The sequence below is a fragment of the Podarcis vaucheri genome (assembly GCF_965113315.1).
Source record: "Podarcis vaucheri genome assembly, chromosome: 12".
NCBI classification, from domain to species: Eukaryota; Metazoa; Chordata; class Lepidosauria; order Squamata; family Lacertidae; genus Podarcis; species Podarcis vaucheri.
The window spans coordinates 23,487,075-23,504,310 of NC_138750.1; the positions used below are offsets into that span (position 1 = coordinate 23,487,075).

At 43.0% G+C, this 17,236-nt stretch overlaps 1 protein-coding gene across 2 annotated transcripts in view; it reads left to right on the plus strand.

Annotated features, from left to right (window-relative positions):
* ZNF385D (zinc finger protein 385D) overlaps window positions 1–17,236 on the plus strand; it is a 567,358-nt gene that overhangs the window by 127,998 nt on the left and 422,124 nt on the right. The window lies entirely within an intron of this gene.

The window sequence follows — 17,236 nt, forward strand, 5'->3', positions numbered from 1 at the left end:
TTCTGATTTTCTATGTGCCCTGCTTCCACCTAAAGCTGTATCTCAAGTAGGAGCACATGGCACTACATGTCAGCTTTGTCCAGAGGAGACTTGCTTGGATTGTAAATGAAGATGAGCTCTGTAGTTTTGGCTTCTTAAATGTTACTCTGTACCTCACAAGTGCCTACCTAACATATTTCAGTAGGTTATTTCTCTGTGGAAGCAAGGAGCAGAAGAATGGAATGATACAGGCATGAGAGAAGAAGTAGAGTAAACGTGGAAATTTACACACCTCATGGGTGAGCTCTTCTCTTCTCTTCTCTTCTCTTCTCTTCTCTTCTCTTCTCTTCTCTTCTCTTCTCTTTTCTTTTCTTTTCACACAAGGATTGGCTCCTGAATTTCACTAAATACCAGCTCCAGAACTACAATCTATGACTGAGAAATACTTATCTGAACATAAACTATGACTATTAGGAACCACACGTTTTCCGAAGAAGCTCTTCCCTTTGAGTCCCCCCCCCCCCAAATAATAATAATTCTACAACAAATCCTCTGGTTTTCTTGCAGTGTCTTACTCTAAGCTGTTTCATTGAATGCTGTATGACTTTCCCCCTGTAAACTTGTTGGCTTTTGTTTTGTTTTGTTTTGTTCTTCGGGCTCAACATTTCAAAGCCCGTTTAGACTTCCCTGGAGTTTCATGCCCTATTATTATTGTCTTTTAAGAGTTCCATCTTGGTTGTAAATTGCATTTTATATCTTTCTCTAACAGTGTGCAGAACTATTTCCCCCTTACCTCCCCAACCACAAGCCTGATTTTCTTCTGGTTAATTTAATACCTTGGCAACTAGAAATAGCCTTATCAATTTCCTACACATTTTGCTTTGTTTTATTGTGGCTCATTATCTGTCTTATTGTTTTACCTAAGATTAGTACAGCACATTCTCAGTGTATTTCCACAGCATGACTTGTTTCTGTCAGTGTTCTGAGATAACTCTCTACCCCACTTCTCTGATTTCCACATGTTTAGCTGGCGGTTGCTTCCCTGCTGCTTTTAATAGCATCCTGTAGTATTGTGCTGGCCACTTTTTCATAGCAGATTGTCTGTTTAATTGCCATTTCCTCCAGAAATGTATTACTTCTTCAAGCATCAGCACGCTGTACACACATGTTGCAGGGCATGCTGGCATCAGTCATGCATTCTGTGGGGCAGGCAGACTTGTTGTCAATACGCCCTGTGGCTTGTGTGCATAACACGAGCATGCCCTGCGGTGTGTTCGCATGGCTGCCACAGAATTTTGAGGGCTCCCAGCCCCCTTCTTGAAAAATTGAGGGCCCTCGCCCCCCAGAGTGCACACTTGGACAGTGCTCTGTGGCACCCCATAGCATAGCCACCAGGGGGACAAAAGGCACTCTACCAATGCTACCCTCTGGACTCAGTACTGATGGTAGGATTGGTAACACTGTGTGCCCAATTTCCGTTCCCCTAGTCCAGGAGAATACCATGGTTGATGGTATCAAAAGCCACTGAGAGACCAAGAAGCAGGGGGAAGCTTGCATTTCCCCTCTGCTACTCTCTGCAAAGATCAGGGCAACCAAGGGCAACTTGCACACTGCTCTAGAATTGTTAGAATGAAGGGTGGTTTTTCGAAATACTAAAAATGAATATTAATGTGATGTTAAAGCTTTAAAAGGTCATTTGGGGGAGGTAGGATCCTGGAGGGCAAGCATGTGAGTTATTTATTTTCCAAGTTCATTGGTTTGTCCTTTTTTCATTTCCCTGTTAGGGGTATGTGCAACTTGGCTTCTATTTCTAGGCTACAGGAGGCAAACACTGTTACTGTTTGATTGATTACTGTTTGTAAAAAAAACCAAACCCAAACCCAAAACCAAACCACAGGTCCCAATTCACAAGGCAGAAATGAAAAGAGATTGTTTCAGTCCCTGGTAGTTGCACCCGCATGTTTGGTACATAAACCGTGTGATTCTACCTTTACCTATAAGTACATGACGGGCTCACATTTGATGACTTTGAACTGTCTTCTTAGAAAGCTTTTCTTCTTTTTACCCCTTTCCTTGACCTGCCTACGCTTCAGCTTCTTCATATATAAAATAGTGACAAACAAGGTATGGGTTGCATGGGCATCTCTTTGCAGTTTTGTGACTGTGTAGGGCTTTGAGAACAAGGAGATATCCAGCTTGTTGTATTTTTGGCATTAAGGCACACAATACAGTTAACAGGCCCTGCTGTTTGCAGAGCTATGACGGCTGTCAACATGAGTCCCAAAGGAAATTAAAAAATGGAGGGCGTAAAGTGGGCCTGCTAGGCAAACTAATGCGCGAGGGCGTGTGTTTTGAGTGGAGTGGAGAGAACGTCTACTAAATTGAGTCGTGTTTAATCAGAGACCCAACAGAGTACGAATCAAGCAACTCCTGTACTTCACAATGTGTTCTGTGTGCTTTTACTTCAGTAGTAAAATAAATAGATCGGTCGCCATTAGTATGCTCATTTCTCTCCTGAGGTTTTTGCTCTTGCCTGTTTTTAAAAGGCTGGAAAACCGTGTGAAGAACTTCAGTAGACATGACAAGCTTTCATCTGCCCTCTTGAAATACAAGGTGACTGAAACTTGTCAAGCTGGGCTAAAAATGTGGATACTTGTGACTTTTTGAAATGTGTTTCTGGAAGAATGTACCTTATAGTACAGTGCAGGAGATATAATAGATCTGTTTACAAGCATGAACATGATCTGCGGAGGCTGGTTCATGTGTGGGAATGGAGCAGTGCCCCATCAACCCCATCCTCAGTCTGCCCTCAGGCAACCCCCAGTTGCCTGCAGGTTTCAGTCAGGGCACCTCTGCTCGTCATTGGTTTTTGGCTCCAGTTTCTGAGAGTCTCCTTGCCTTCGCCCTACCTATCTAATGAGCACTAACCATCTCTGAACATGATACTGTATAGATCAGTCTGACGGAGATAAGGGATATGTGGGAAGTGCATCTTGATTAAAGACATCCCAAAAAGACACATGTTTATTAGGAGAACCCTCAAGATTTGGTTCAAACTCCCAAGTTGGTGCTTTGAAAAACAACTTGGGAGTCTGTCCATTTCAACCCAGGGTCATAGTCTTAGCCAGCCAGAGGGGTCTGCTAATTCAAATAAAAGCAAGCAAGCAGCACGGCGCTCATAAATGACAGCAACATTAAATGAAAAGGAAGAAATGAAAAAGAACTGTAGGATTTGAGAGAAACCACAAGGGTAAAGGGAGGGACTGGGTTGGACCTAAGCAAAAGAAAAGCTTTGCACCAATTGTGCCACTAGAACTCTTTTATAACATTCCTGCTCCTCAGAGACACAACTTGCGAAAGAGCAAGAAGCATGGCAGAGCCAGCTGTCAGACCGGGCACAGCTTGTAAAAGCTGCTTCTGACCACTGAGGCCGTCAGGGCTTCCAGTGACAAAGCTGGATTCAGAAGCACCCCCAGCCTGCAAACCTGCTCTTTCAGGGGGAGGTGTAACCCTGTCTAGCGAAAGCAATTGAGAAATTTATCAGAGATGTGAACCACTCCTCCATAGCGCCCCCATCTTTCCAAGATTCAAATTCAGGTTATTTCCCCTCAGCCATCCACCCCACCACTGGCACTGTGCAGTCCAAGGCCCACACAGCCTCTCCTGCTTCAGATGTTATGGCGAAGTAGAGCTGAGTGTCATCACTGAACTAATGTTGCCTTGCCCCCAAACTTATAATGACTTCTCTCAGAATGCCACAAATACCAAATAGCATTGGGAAGAAATCGGTGTCCTGTGGCACCCCATAGTATAACTGCCAGGGGGCTGGAAAGCATTCTCCCAACTCTCTGGACTACTGTAGCACAGTGCCCCCAATTTCTATTCCATGGAGCCAGTCCAGGAGGCTACCATGGTCAATGGTATCAAATGCCACTGAGAAATCTAGCAGTATGCGCAAGGTCATGCTTCCTCTGTCCATCTCTCTGCAAAGGTCACTTGTCAGGGTGACCAAGGCCGACACATTCCCATGGCCAGGTCTGAACCCAGATTGGAATAGATCTAAATAATCTGTGTCATCCAAGAAGGCTTGCAGCTGCCTCACCACAGCTCACCCCACCACCTTCTCCACAAAGGGAATAGCTGCAACTGGTCAGTTGTTATTCTAAGCCAAAGGGTTCAGGGTTACTTTCTTGAGGAGTGGTCACACCACTTTCAGGGCAGCAAGGATTCTCCCCTCATGCAATGAAGCACTAACCACGCTGTGTACCCGACCAGGCTAATCCCCTCAGCTAGATTTAATAAGCCAAGAGAGACAGGGATCAAGAGGGCAGGTGGCCAAGAGTATAGCTGCCAGCACCCTGTCCACATCAGCTGACTGCATAAAGCTCTGGCATTGGGAATCTCATCTGGAACTGCTACAGCTGCACAATTAAGGTCATTCCAGAGTCAAGCAACATTATCCTCAAAGTGTGTAGCCACATGGTCACAGCAGTTTCTCAAATGCTCCAGAGGTCCTTCCACCACAGAGTCTAAAGGATAATAATAATAATAATAATAATAATAATAATAATAATAATAATAAAATTTTTATTTATATCCCGCCCTCCCCAGCTGGGCCGGGCTCAGGGCGGCTAACAACAATCAAATGCAAGGTATGACTTCAGAGGAGGAAATCCAACCTCATAGGGCCCCTTCAGTCTGCTGAACCTTTCACATCCGTTGACTCACACTTGGTGGAGATTGGTAGGGATGGATCGGGAGTGGGCTGGGGACAAATCGGGAGAAGGCATGGCTTGAAAGAATCCATAGCCTTCTCAGTCCCCTGATTTGCCCTTAAAAGAGGGATAAGCCTGTGCCACCCTTGGAGCTGATGTATATTGACTTCCTCCCATGGGAAGCAGTGAATGGGGAAATGTTTCAGCTCACAAGGAGAAAGGATGGAGTGCAAGAAGAACACTCCTTGCTCACTTCTGTCCTGCCAACAAGAACATGGTTGGACTTTGCATATTGCAGTTTGTCCACCACATCTGCTTCCTCTCTTGACACTGTACTGTGGCTTCTCCTGGCTAGTGCTCAATAAAAAGAATTACCGTATTTTTCGCTCTATAACACGCACCTGACCATAACACGCACGTAGTTTTTAGAGGAGGAAAACAAGAAAAAAAATATTCTAAACGAAACAGTGGATGTATGATTTTTGTGGTTCATGCTGTGGCCACAGACATGTGATCTGACGGTGAGTTTGGGGCAGCCCAATGCAAAAATCCTGAGGATCCATGTGAATCCGTGCTTTGTAACCACGTTTTAAGTGGGGAGGGAAGGAAAAGCACTCAAGGGACAAGGAGCACGTGTGGGGTGGGTGAAGGATGCTGCTAATAATGCAGAAGAGGGGTATAAGGGGAGAAGAAAAACCAGCATTGGACTAGAGGGATCTGGCCTGATCCAAGGGGGACTGTCCTTAGCTTTCTACACAGTTTCATGCATATCTGCTTGTACCTCCCAATAGCCAAGTGTTTCAATGCAGCGCTTTCCTTTTGCAGCAGGATTTTTTTTTGTCCTTACCTAGTAAATAAATGCACCTCTGCTCAATAAATTTTTAACATCACTAAAAAGAAGTTTTGAAGGCCTGAAGTAGCACCAAGCTCTGGGCTAATCTCGTTAACTTTGCACTTTTTGTACATTTCATAAGAATTGCCAAGTTTAATCAGAGCTGTAACACTCCAGGAACCTATTTGGTTTGAAATAATTTAATTTCCAAAGTTCTTTGACCTGAAAGCTTGGTAAACAAGCAAGCAGAAAGCAGGCCTGACATTTCTCAGCATTTAAAAATAACTTTGGGTTCCAATTCCATATGTGCTTACCTGGGAGAAATGCCGCACTGAAGCCAGTTGCAGACGTGCATAGATTGCCCTGCTATACAGTTGGAAATAGGCTGTTTATCCACAAGGCTTTGATTTCCATGTACTGAGAAAGAAAGGCAAAATGCACCCCTGTTCATGACAAGGTCCCCCTTGTTTACCTACCCCCCCTTTTAATGTGGATAGACTATTTTCCCTGTTGATGGAATGTGGAGAACCTGCAGGAAGACAAACACAAGAAGGTACATGATATAGTGATGTCATCATCACCATGATGTCCAGCAATAACTTGACTCCAGCTCAGAGGGAAAACAGCATGTTGAGCTGGCACAACCCACAGAGATGGTAGATACGGACACTGGTGCTGAGCTTCAGTTTGGTGACCAGGGACTCCTGAATCACGTTCTGCTACATTCTCCAGAGGTAGCACTGTAACTAAACAAGAGGAAGATAACAGCCTTTGCCACCCTCCAGGCTGTTCGTAAGAAAGAAGGCAGGCAGCCAGCAGGGGCTAGCTGAGGGCAAACTGAGCTTGGTGGGACAGTGCCCCATTTGCTCTAATGGACTAACCTTCCCTGCCATAAGCAGCCAGACAAGGCATTCTTGGAGGCTGTGAGCCCTCGCTTCTTGATAGGGAGAGCCAGTGTGGTGTAGTGGTTAAGAGTGGTGGACTCGTAATCTGGTGAACCGGGTTCGATTCCCCGTTCCTCCACATGCAGCTGCTGGGTGACCTTGGGCCAGTCACACTTCTCTGAAGTCTCTCAACCCCACTCACCTCACAGAGTGTTTGTTGTGGGGGAGGAAGGGAAAGGAGAATCTTAGCCGCTTTGAGACTCCTTCAGGTAGTGATAAAGCAGGATATCAAATCCAAAGTCTTCTCTTCTTCTCTTCTATGCATGCAGATCAGAAAATATAACTCCAGAACTTGACTTACATTTCCACACTTTCTTTTCTTGTCCCCTCTACTTAAATTCTTTTGGACAGTATGTCACCTGGCATCTAACTTTGCCCAGGAATGAATACACTATATTATTAATCTCATGTTATTTTCCGGTTATGTAAGAGCACATTAGAATTGTCGTTTTAAATCAGTCCGCAAGCCAATGTGATGATCTTAATGTGCTGCCTAGATGTGTATCTGCACTGAATTAAACAGTAATTTGGCAGTCTCTTCTGCTAAATGCAGCAAGATAGCTAGTTAGCGTGATATGCCCAGGCAAATGTATTGTGTTGCAGTGACAGAGATAATTCCCCACAGGGATTATACTGGCATTTGACTTGATTCTTTCTGAAAAATTAACTCAGCATGCCCTTTAAGTTGAGGGAGCAAATATGTATTGCAGATTTTTCTATGAATGCTAACAAATGGGAGCTCTGGATATGAACTCTAGTCACAAACTGTGGCTGAATTTAAACTACTTCTTCTTTTAGAATGCCCTGATTTGGGGGAACAGCACCTTGATTGGAAGTTACAGCAGATTGGCTACGCAACATGTGTTAGTTTTGAGAAAGAAACTGTTGCGCCTTTTCCCTTTTTATTGCTTAAATTTAATTCCCAAGTAAATTTTTTACATTCTGCTCCAGGCCAGCCAGGCAGTGCTTTGAAAACCTGTTCTAGAGGAAGTGATACATTATTAATGCCTTAATGTAGTTGGAAATATTTAGTTTCGTCTGCCTCCCCACTCCCCTGCTTTACTAAGAAGTCATCTCAGGTCATAAAACAGATTGAGATTGGTGGGGAAGAAAAGGTAGCTTTCTCCAAACAAATGTTTAGCGGAGAATGCAAATAGTTTCTGCAAGATAGGTATGTCCGGTCAGTCTTTGTACTGCAGACAGCTCCTGTTCCTGAAGAAGATAAATAATACTCAGGGTCCTGGAAGGGGAGAAAGTGCCGCTGCACATTTTCTGTGTTCAACCGACAAAACAACATGTCTAAAAGGGTATTAACATTTCTTCGCCTCCTTCAGGTGTTACATCTGTATCATCTAAAATAGCTCCAAATATTAAGAGATGAAATAGCAGGAACTTGTAAAAGTGTGGCAGTGAGAAAACAGGATTAAAAATAACTGAAACCTCTTCTTGTTCACACAGTTTTTGCGTTGTCATTTTAGCTGCTGCAACTGTTGTGTTTCAGTTTATAGTTCAGGATTGCTTTAGTTGGTTTCATGCAAATGTTGTTTGTGGCTTGCCCTGGGAACTAGTGTGATGAAGAGCAGGCTGTAAATATGCTCACAACAAACAAACAAACAAACAAACAAAGCCATGATTATTTGCACACTAGAAACAATAATAGTAGGTCGGAACTAATTTAGTAGGATACATGGACCTTACAGGTAGGTATCAGGAACACCAACTGGAAGTGCTATGCATAACAGAGGTCTGATAGCCCTAAAGTGCAAGAATGGTTACTTCCAGGTTGCAGTTTAGACTGAAAGGCATGTTTCAAGCCAACCCCAGCACAAATGTGATCTGTTGATTAATCATCTTAGTAAACCTTTGGAAGCCTTTACAGAGAGAAGGAGCAATTCCCCTTATCACAATTGATGATTTTATTAAAATGCAATTAGAACAAATCTTTCGAAACTCTGCTTTTGGACCCACATATGATTTATCTAACTCATGCCAGATTCTATAGCTTCAAATAAATGAGTTTTTTATGATCGTTCTAACATTGGCAGTATATTGTTGGTGGTGTCAAGTCCTTTTGCAGAACATGTATATGACCAAGCAAGCACAAAAGCAGACATTAGCTAATGTGTAGGGTTTGGCCCTACCATTGGGCAGAATGTCGTGGCTGCACATCTTGGGTTTCATGAAAGGGCAGCAAAATGACTTGGGCTGCTTCTGCTAGTGTGAATACAATTCCACGATAAAGCAATCCATGTGCCACTGGTGGTGATATACAGAATCCATCCCATTATGGAATAGTGAATGCCCACACAAGCAGTCCAACTATAAGACCTGAAGTAGAGGCCTCCTAGATCAGACCAAAGGCCTATCTCATCCAGCATTACATTGCATACATTACATACTGTCTCTTATCCTGGAAGTATTATCCAGTAGTAGCCCAAAGGGTGTTTGGACGCATTGGTGTGCAGTCCAGCAACTGCTGGCTACGTCGCCCACTACCCACATTTTTGTGTAAGGTCTATGCGCGTTCCAGCACATTTTCCTGTAATCGGTTTTACAGCTGTAGACTGCTTAGAAGCCACACAAGCAAAAAGGAGTATATAAATCAAATAGAAAATAAATAGATCGCCTCAATGCAAGGGGACATCTCAGCCCATCAGGTCTCCCATGTGTAGGCATTTTCTGTGCCTACACTCCTTCGCAGGCATGTGGGGCCTGAAAGTACTCCTGTCCACAAATGGAAACAGCAATCCACATACAAATGAATATTCTAGTGTGGATTCAGCCTAAGGTAAAGGTAAAGGTACCCCTGCCCATACGGGCCAGTCGTGTCCGACTCTAGGGTTGTGCGCCCATCTCACTTAAGAGGCCGGGGGCCAGCGCTGTCCGGAGACACTTCCGGGTCACATGGCCAGCGTGACGAAGCTGCTCTGGTGAGCCAGCACCAGCGCAGCACACGGAAACACCGTTTACCTTCCCACTATAAAGCGGTACCTATTTATCTACTTGCACTTAGGGGTGCTTTCGAACTGCTAGGTGGGCAGGAGCTGGGACCGAAAGACGGGAGCTCACCCCGCTGCGGGGATTCGAACCGCCGACCATACGATTGGCAAGTCCTAGGCACTGAGGTTTTACCCACAGTGCCACCCATGTCCCTAAGGTAGTTGATAATTAATGGGACTTCTGTCGTGATGACTAACTAGTTCTATTGATTTCAGTGGGCACTAAGGTAACCTAATTTAGACTGGAATTGAGTCAACCCACTGGAATTGGCTTCATGGTGACTATTTCAAAATCATGCACATCGCTTCTCTCCCTGTGGCTATCTAGTCATGTGCATTTGCAGAAGTTGCCTGCAATTATTTAAAATCAAAATTTGTGATGGCATCCAAAAAGCTTAAACTTATGACTATGGGCTACATTTATCCAGTTGACTGACTCACAGGATTTTCAAGTATTCCTGGACTGAATGGCTGTATAGATTGACCCAAAACCTCCCATTCTACTACTCAGAACTCTATACAAATTCATCTTTTATTGATCCTCTTTGTTCTGCTTTTTCCTTCTTCACCGCTATCCATCAAGATACCTCCAATCTGTGGATGCGAACAAAGACCAAATTACATTAATGCGGTTTTCAGGTGAAAAAGCTTTTGGACCTTCTGATTATGAGAAGCCAATTCCTGTTGCAGCTATAATATATCTCCAGAATTGCGTGTGTTCTGCAGTTCTGTGCAAGCTAGACAAAGCATAGAATCTTTTTAAAGAATCCCAGTGTTTGTGTGTTGTTTTAAAAGGTAGGTTTCTGCCTCTCATGGCTGAGAATATATGCACATATGTGTAAAGCCACTTCCTACAAAAATCTCTAAATATGACTGCCACCAGTCAAGGGTGGGACTCCAGTGTCTTGATCAACTCCTAGCTTCTTCCAAGGACTGGTGGTAGCACACTACATTACACACACACACACACACACACACACACACACCTTTTGTAAATCTGCTTAGCGTGTATAATTTATTCCAGTTGCAGAATTCAATCTTTTCTGGTAGGTTTTTTTTTCTTAGCACAGAATTAAGGTTACCTTGGCACAGCTTAAAAATGAAATTATAGCCCAGTGTTTGCATAGCCATATATTGTGTTCCCTCTAGGAGAATAGATTCCGCAGCTTGCAGTGGCTATATTATTTTCACCAACTCTCCAGCTATTCTCTGTTCTATTAAATCTCTCTCTCATTTCTGTAGTTCTTTATTACCCCTCCCCTTACTGCTGTTTTCTTAATTTAATTTTCGGATCTATAATAGCTCTGTAAATCATTAGCAGATATAGTTTCCACAAATGTGATATGCCTAATAAAGCTGTACGATATATGTATTTTCCCAGGCTCGAGCAATTCATGTAGATGTGATACTAAAGCCAGCAAGTGCTTTCCCATCTTTCAGATTCTGGTTTGCTGATACAAATCTAATCAACAAAGACCGGCTGACATGTTTGTGGGGTTGGAGTCCAGCCAATACAAGGATGGTTGTCTGGTTGCGCTTATTCATTTACAGGAGGGGTGGGGAAACTGTGCTCCTCCTAATGTTGCTGGAATCCAGCTCCCACCATCCTTGACCACCAGACATGGGTGCCCAGAAATATCTTGAGGGCCACAGGTTTCCCATCCTTGGCTGGACCTAGACCCATCAAATAAGTGTTTCACTTAAACGTGTTTTCAACTTTGCATTAGAAATCAGGATGGCAAAAACCAGTGCTTCACAGCACCATCTGGTGTCACAGTTTTAGAATGCATAAACAACACATATAAAGAGCCTTTTCTTTGCCAACGTAGCTGAGTCCCCTGTTTAACATTTTTCAGCTGAAGTTTTCTGAGTGTGTCAAGATTCTGGATGGCTCAATAAGAATATAAGAAGAACTGATGATCTAGTGTAGGGTCCCATCCTTACAGCTGCCAACCAGAGCCCTGTGGGAAACCTGCAAGCAGGACCTGGGCACAAAAAAATTCTCCCTCTCTGCAGTTTCCAGCAACTGGTATTCACTGGTATGACTGGTATGACTGTACTAGCAGAGCGAGTAGCCATAGAGCCAAGCACTGATGTAACCATTTTAAGTTGTGTAAGATTATAATTTGGCAGACCTGATGTGACACACTTTGCAGTGAAAGCATACTTTAATTGTCATTAAATAGTATCTTGAGGGTTAATCATGATCACAGAAGAGTTAAAGTTAAATATCTAGATGGTAAAACTACACATTAATTCTTTCCTGCACTAGTTATTCCCAAGTCTTTTAAAAAAGCAAACAAATTGGACCACTGATTCCCATTTATTCAGTATTTTTTAATATGCTTCTTGCTTTTCTAACTTTATGGTCAGTGACCCCCAGCTGTTCACACAACTTTGTAATTAACTTAGCTTAATTGGTTTATGATCCACCTTCCAGTATTGGTCTTAAAGGATCCTTGCAATTGTAATTATATATAAAACTTATGTCTGAAATTCTCCAAGAACTCAAGAACCTTTAGTGTAAATTAAAAGGAACAATAGTGGTTAGCAACTAAATTTACTCAAATACTTTCATTAATAACAGTGATGTCTCTAATGTTTCCTTGCTTTCCAACATTCCCACCAAATATGAAAAAATGCACTCTCTTTCCTTACAGAACCATTGGCTTACCACTTTACTATTGAATTTGTTTTGTGTGTGTGGTACAGACCCTAGCAATATGATGACACAACTGAACTCTGGTTTCGTTTCCTCCTCCCACCCCAGTATAGGTTCATATTTTTATTATTGTCTGTAGTGCTGATCTGCAGTACATTACACTCGCAGCTTATGCACATTTAACTTTATCGCTTGGCAAACATTAAAAAAATAAGAGAGGGCAGGTGTTTGGGGAAAAACAACTTTGGCAGCCCCACCTGCTATTGCACCCAAAATATTTTGACTATACGCAATTTTGGCTTTAGGCATGACCCTCAGAATGTAACCTCCACATAAGTTGCAGCCTTACTGTAGTATGTAGTGACCTTCTCATAATAGAGTAAGTCAGTGGTATAGCGTGGGTTGCTGGGGCCTGGGATGGGACAGGTGTGGGCAGGGTGGTGGGGGGTGGACTGGGCAACTGGGGTGGGGGCACATGCATGGAGCCTGTGTGAAGGGTGAACAGAGCTGCCTCCCAACAGGCTCTTCACCTGCTGCCTCCACCTGCCCACTAGACAAACCCACCTGCTGCCACACCTCAACTGCTATGGCTCTATGCCTGTTGTGGGGGTGCCTGATTGTGCCCCCTAAAAAATGTACACCTGTGGCCATGGCCCCCCCGGCCCCCCACCCTATGCCTCTGGAACAAGTACCATGTGTATTATGGGACTCAAGCACAAGACTGGTCAGGGGAAAAAAATCTCACACTCAGTGGTTCCACTTTCATTGAGTAATCAGCGAAGGACAATTTGGTCATTTTTGGTTTCTCTCTATTTATCATTTTCCAGTCTTAAGTTCAGAGCACCACATTTATGCATTTTTGATGTTTTATTATTATTTTTAGTCCTCGTGAAAATTTGTCAGTGTTCTGGTGCAAATTTCTCCTCATATATACATTTCTGTATGCAATTTTGCCCAATAACACACATTTTGCAAGCAATTTTCTCTAACATAATGCATTTCATAGGATGCTTTTGTTAGCTTATGCATTTTAATGCACACTTTCTCCTAATATACACGTGTTTGCACCCATTGGCTGGTTGGAGAACCATGTTGCAAAATTCTGAGAAGTGGTCATTTTGAAGGATGGCCATGCTTTCATTCACATGTTGTTTGAGAAAGTGAGAACTGGGTAGGTTCACATTAAAATCCAGTCCAAATCAAATTTCCTTTCAATCCCTGTGACTAACCAAGAAATATTGTATGGATGTGAGTCAATTACTTCCCCAGGGCAATGTCCAGGTATGGACAGAAAAAGGTAAATCCCAAATGCAGAAAAACCTGATGTCAAAAAGAAATACAAAAAAACTCCCAAGCAAACTCATAATGAAGTCAAACCTTCAGCTAAGGCTGTATATTTCTAATACATATGTAGGGCATTTCTTGAAAACCCTTTCACATTCTTAAAGTTTTCAAATAATTATCTAGCTGAGGAAAAAATATTAGCTAGTTTGCTGATGCTGAAAATCCGTTTCTAAGTGGCGCACAGCATAATAGACCAGATTTGGCATCTTTAAGAGGATTGAGGACCTTGAAGATAGCTCTTATGACATATTCTTGCCTTACCAAAATGTGGCTCTTGAAGTCTTAATGTCATACATTTCCCCCCTCTAGTGTGACAGTTTTGCTTATTAATCATGTGAATTGTAAATTCCAAACCACCGTTCTGTGGGTTTTGAATTAATGTGCAACTGTTTAAAATAACTGGCATCACACATAGTACTTATCAATGTTTTTACCTGAAACTTTGCATTTTCAGCTTCACATGTAATACTGACTTTTCTTCTTCTTCCTCCTCCTTCTCCTCCTCTCATTTTCTTTCATTTGACATTGTAGAAACCATCACATCTTCAACCGTTAAGAGTCTGGGAAGGCCCTGTAGCTCATTTGTGGAGCTCTGAATATAGAAGATCCCATCCCATTTGCATCTCCACTTAAAATAATCCCAGGTAGGAGGACTGGAAAGACACCAGCTCAAATCCTTGGAGACCTGCTGCCCATCAGAGTAGATCAGGTACCAATGGCATGCCAATGACATGCTAAACTACAGTTCCCACCATCAAAGACATACCTAAGGGTTGAAAAAACTGTCCTTAATCGGGGATGCAGGCCTGGATGGGTTATATACAAGGCAGCTTCATGCATTCAAGCACAATCCCCAAAGTAGGATTTGACATGTGCAGTTGTCCTGCAGTTTCCATGAAATATCTCCCTCCTCTAGATAAACCCCTTCCCCTTTTCAATATGTACAGTTTAAGCCATTTGGAAACAGCAGCAATGCTTTTGGAAAGTGCTTATTTTTAGAAATGATGAGCAAACTTACAGGAATGGCAAGGAAAAACAAGAGAAGAAAAAGCTTGCTACGACATAATTTGTTGTCTTAGTATAAAATCAAATCTAATCTAGGTATAATGGATATAAGTCTATGATCCCCAAACGGAATATATTACTCAACAGTGGCAAAACTCTGGTTTTACTGCCAAGTTGACTGCTGAATCATTTAAAGAATGGCTTAGTGCCCAAGGCTCAATTTCTGTTGTGTGAGGAGTCCTGTCTTCCAAGTTTAAATATTCTTTCTTCTTATTTAAATGTATTCATGTTCTTCCTAATTCTCTCTTTTCTAGATGTCCCAACTGCGACTTCATTAAATTTCTCCTTCCCCTACAGCACTTGCTAGTCTTGACTCTTCATGAGCTCTGATCGAGTACAAAGGTAGCTCATTTAAGTTTCTCCTTTGCTACAATCCCCATGTATCATGTTTCTCTGGGATTATTTTGAAAAGTTTCGTTTTAGCAGAACTATCAGGATTGAGGGCTTTGATCTACAACTTGGCTGTTGTGGAAATGAGCCAATCCCCGGAAGGGTGTAGTCACTTGCCATACACACCCTGCTAATGTTTTATCTATTATGGCTATATATTTCTGCCTTTCCTAGTTGCCTTCACAGAAGAAAAACTGGGACAGAAGGAGTGCTTCAGTCCACCCAGCCAGTCTGTCTGCAGCCAAGCTTGCAGTTTGTCTTTCCCCCAAACCACTTTGCTGTTTCTGATTGACTAGCTATTGGTATCAACCATCTTTCACGCCCCCTCCCCCTTAAAATATGTCCCGACTCTGCAAGTCTGCAACAGCCTTGCATTTTTAACTTTATTTTATTAATGATACTTCGGTCACATCCACACTGTACATCTAAAGCACATGGTTCTCCTCAAAGAATCCTGGGAACTGTAGATAGGTACAGGTGCTGGGAATTGTAGCTCTATGAGGGGTAAACTGCAGTTCCTGGGGTTCTTTGTGGGAAGGTATGTTGATGGTATAAATGTCCTTTAAATGTGCTGCTCTTCCACAGAAGAGCCCAGAAATACCTGTGTATGTTATGTGCCATGCAGGAAACAAACCAGCCCCATTTCAGCAGTGGAAATGCATTGTGTGCCTTATTTCATGTATCTTGCTGTAAGAGTTCAATCTTTTACTTTCTACTCCACTTCCTGCTTGCCTAATCTTATTAGCCATTAATAGATGCATCTGTTTATATCTGAAGTCTCTTAGGGCATCTCTAGAGATTCTATGATGATTTCCTTGGATTTGAACCAGCCCTAGTTCTATGAACTAGATCTGACCCCGATCATCCTAACACACATGGCGACTCCCATCCTACTAGTGCTGCCTATTGCCAAGGCTTTGTCACAACCACTCGTCCCACCTTAAAAAGCAACCAGGAAGTATATTACAGAGCCAGACAACTGGGCAGATGAGAAATCTCAGCGAGAAAACTTTGGAGAGGAATGTTGCCATTCATATACGTGATCTGTAAGATTTAGTTACCATTGATGGATTAACCTGATCAGTGTTCTTAAATCTGACAATAGAAAGGTCACAATTTAATACTTTTCTACATGGTCACGTCAACTCAGTCTCGTCTCAAATAACACTGCTCCTTGGACATTATGGGAATGGTATGTCAGCGAGTCTCCAGAGTCCCCCGTTAACAAAAACAGAATCGTTTTGTAAACATTGGAACTCATCTTTCGGTGGTTTTAAGTTCAGCTGTTTATATACTTTTCTGCAATGCAAAGGATTGTTGATGGCTCTGCTAGTGTATGAAAATTGGTTTGAGCCAGAAAAGAATTTGGAATATGAATTGGCTCTCCCCACAACCTTAAGAATGCTGAAAACCGAGCTGAAGCACGTTAGCACTGTGAAGTACATTAGACTGGATGAGAGCAAATATACTTACTTATAACAAGGTGCTTGTTATAAGGAGGTGTCTGTGGTTCGCCTTCCACCCAACTGTATCCTCACAACTAACTTGTGAGGTGAGATAAAGTAAAGGTAAAGGGACCCCTGACCATTAGGTCCAGTCGTGACTGACTCTGGGGTTGCGGCGCTTATCTCGCTTTATTGGCCGAGGGAGCCAGTGTTTGTCTCAGACAGCTTCCAGGTCATGAGGCCAGCATGACTAAGCCGCTTCTGGTGAACCAGAGCAGCGCACAGAAATGCCGTTTACCTTCCTGCCAGAGCAGTACCTATTTATCTACTTGCACTTTGACGTGCTTTCGAACTGCTAGGTTGGCAGGAGCAGGGACTGAGCAACGGGAGCTCACCCCATCACGGGGATTCGAACCGCCGACCTTCTGATCGGCAAGTCCTAGGCTCTGTGGTTTAACCCACAGCGCCACCTGCATCCCTGTGAGGTGAGTTAGGCTAGGATATAGTGACCTATATAGTGGCCAAAGGTCATCTGATACACTCACACGGCAGGGGTAAACAAGGCAGTGCCTCCAGATGTTATTGAACTCCAACTCCCATCAGCCCCACCCAGTAGGGATAATGGGAGCTATAGTGACATGCTATCTGTAGAGCACTAGACAATGCTATGCTGGCATTCTGTGTACTTTGTAATATTAAATACTGGGACAAACAATGGAGAGGATTGGTGCCTTCCTGTTCTGCTTGTGGAAACACAATACAGTGGTACCTCGGGTTACAGACTCTTCAGGTTACAGACTCCACAAATAGTACCTCAGGTTAAGAACTTTGCTTCAGGATGAGAACAGAAATCATGCTCCG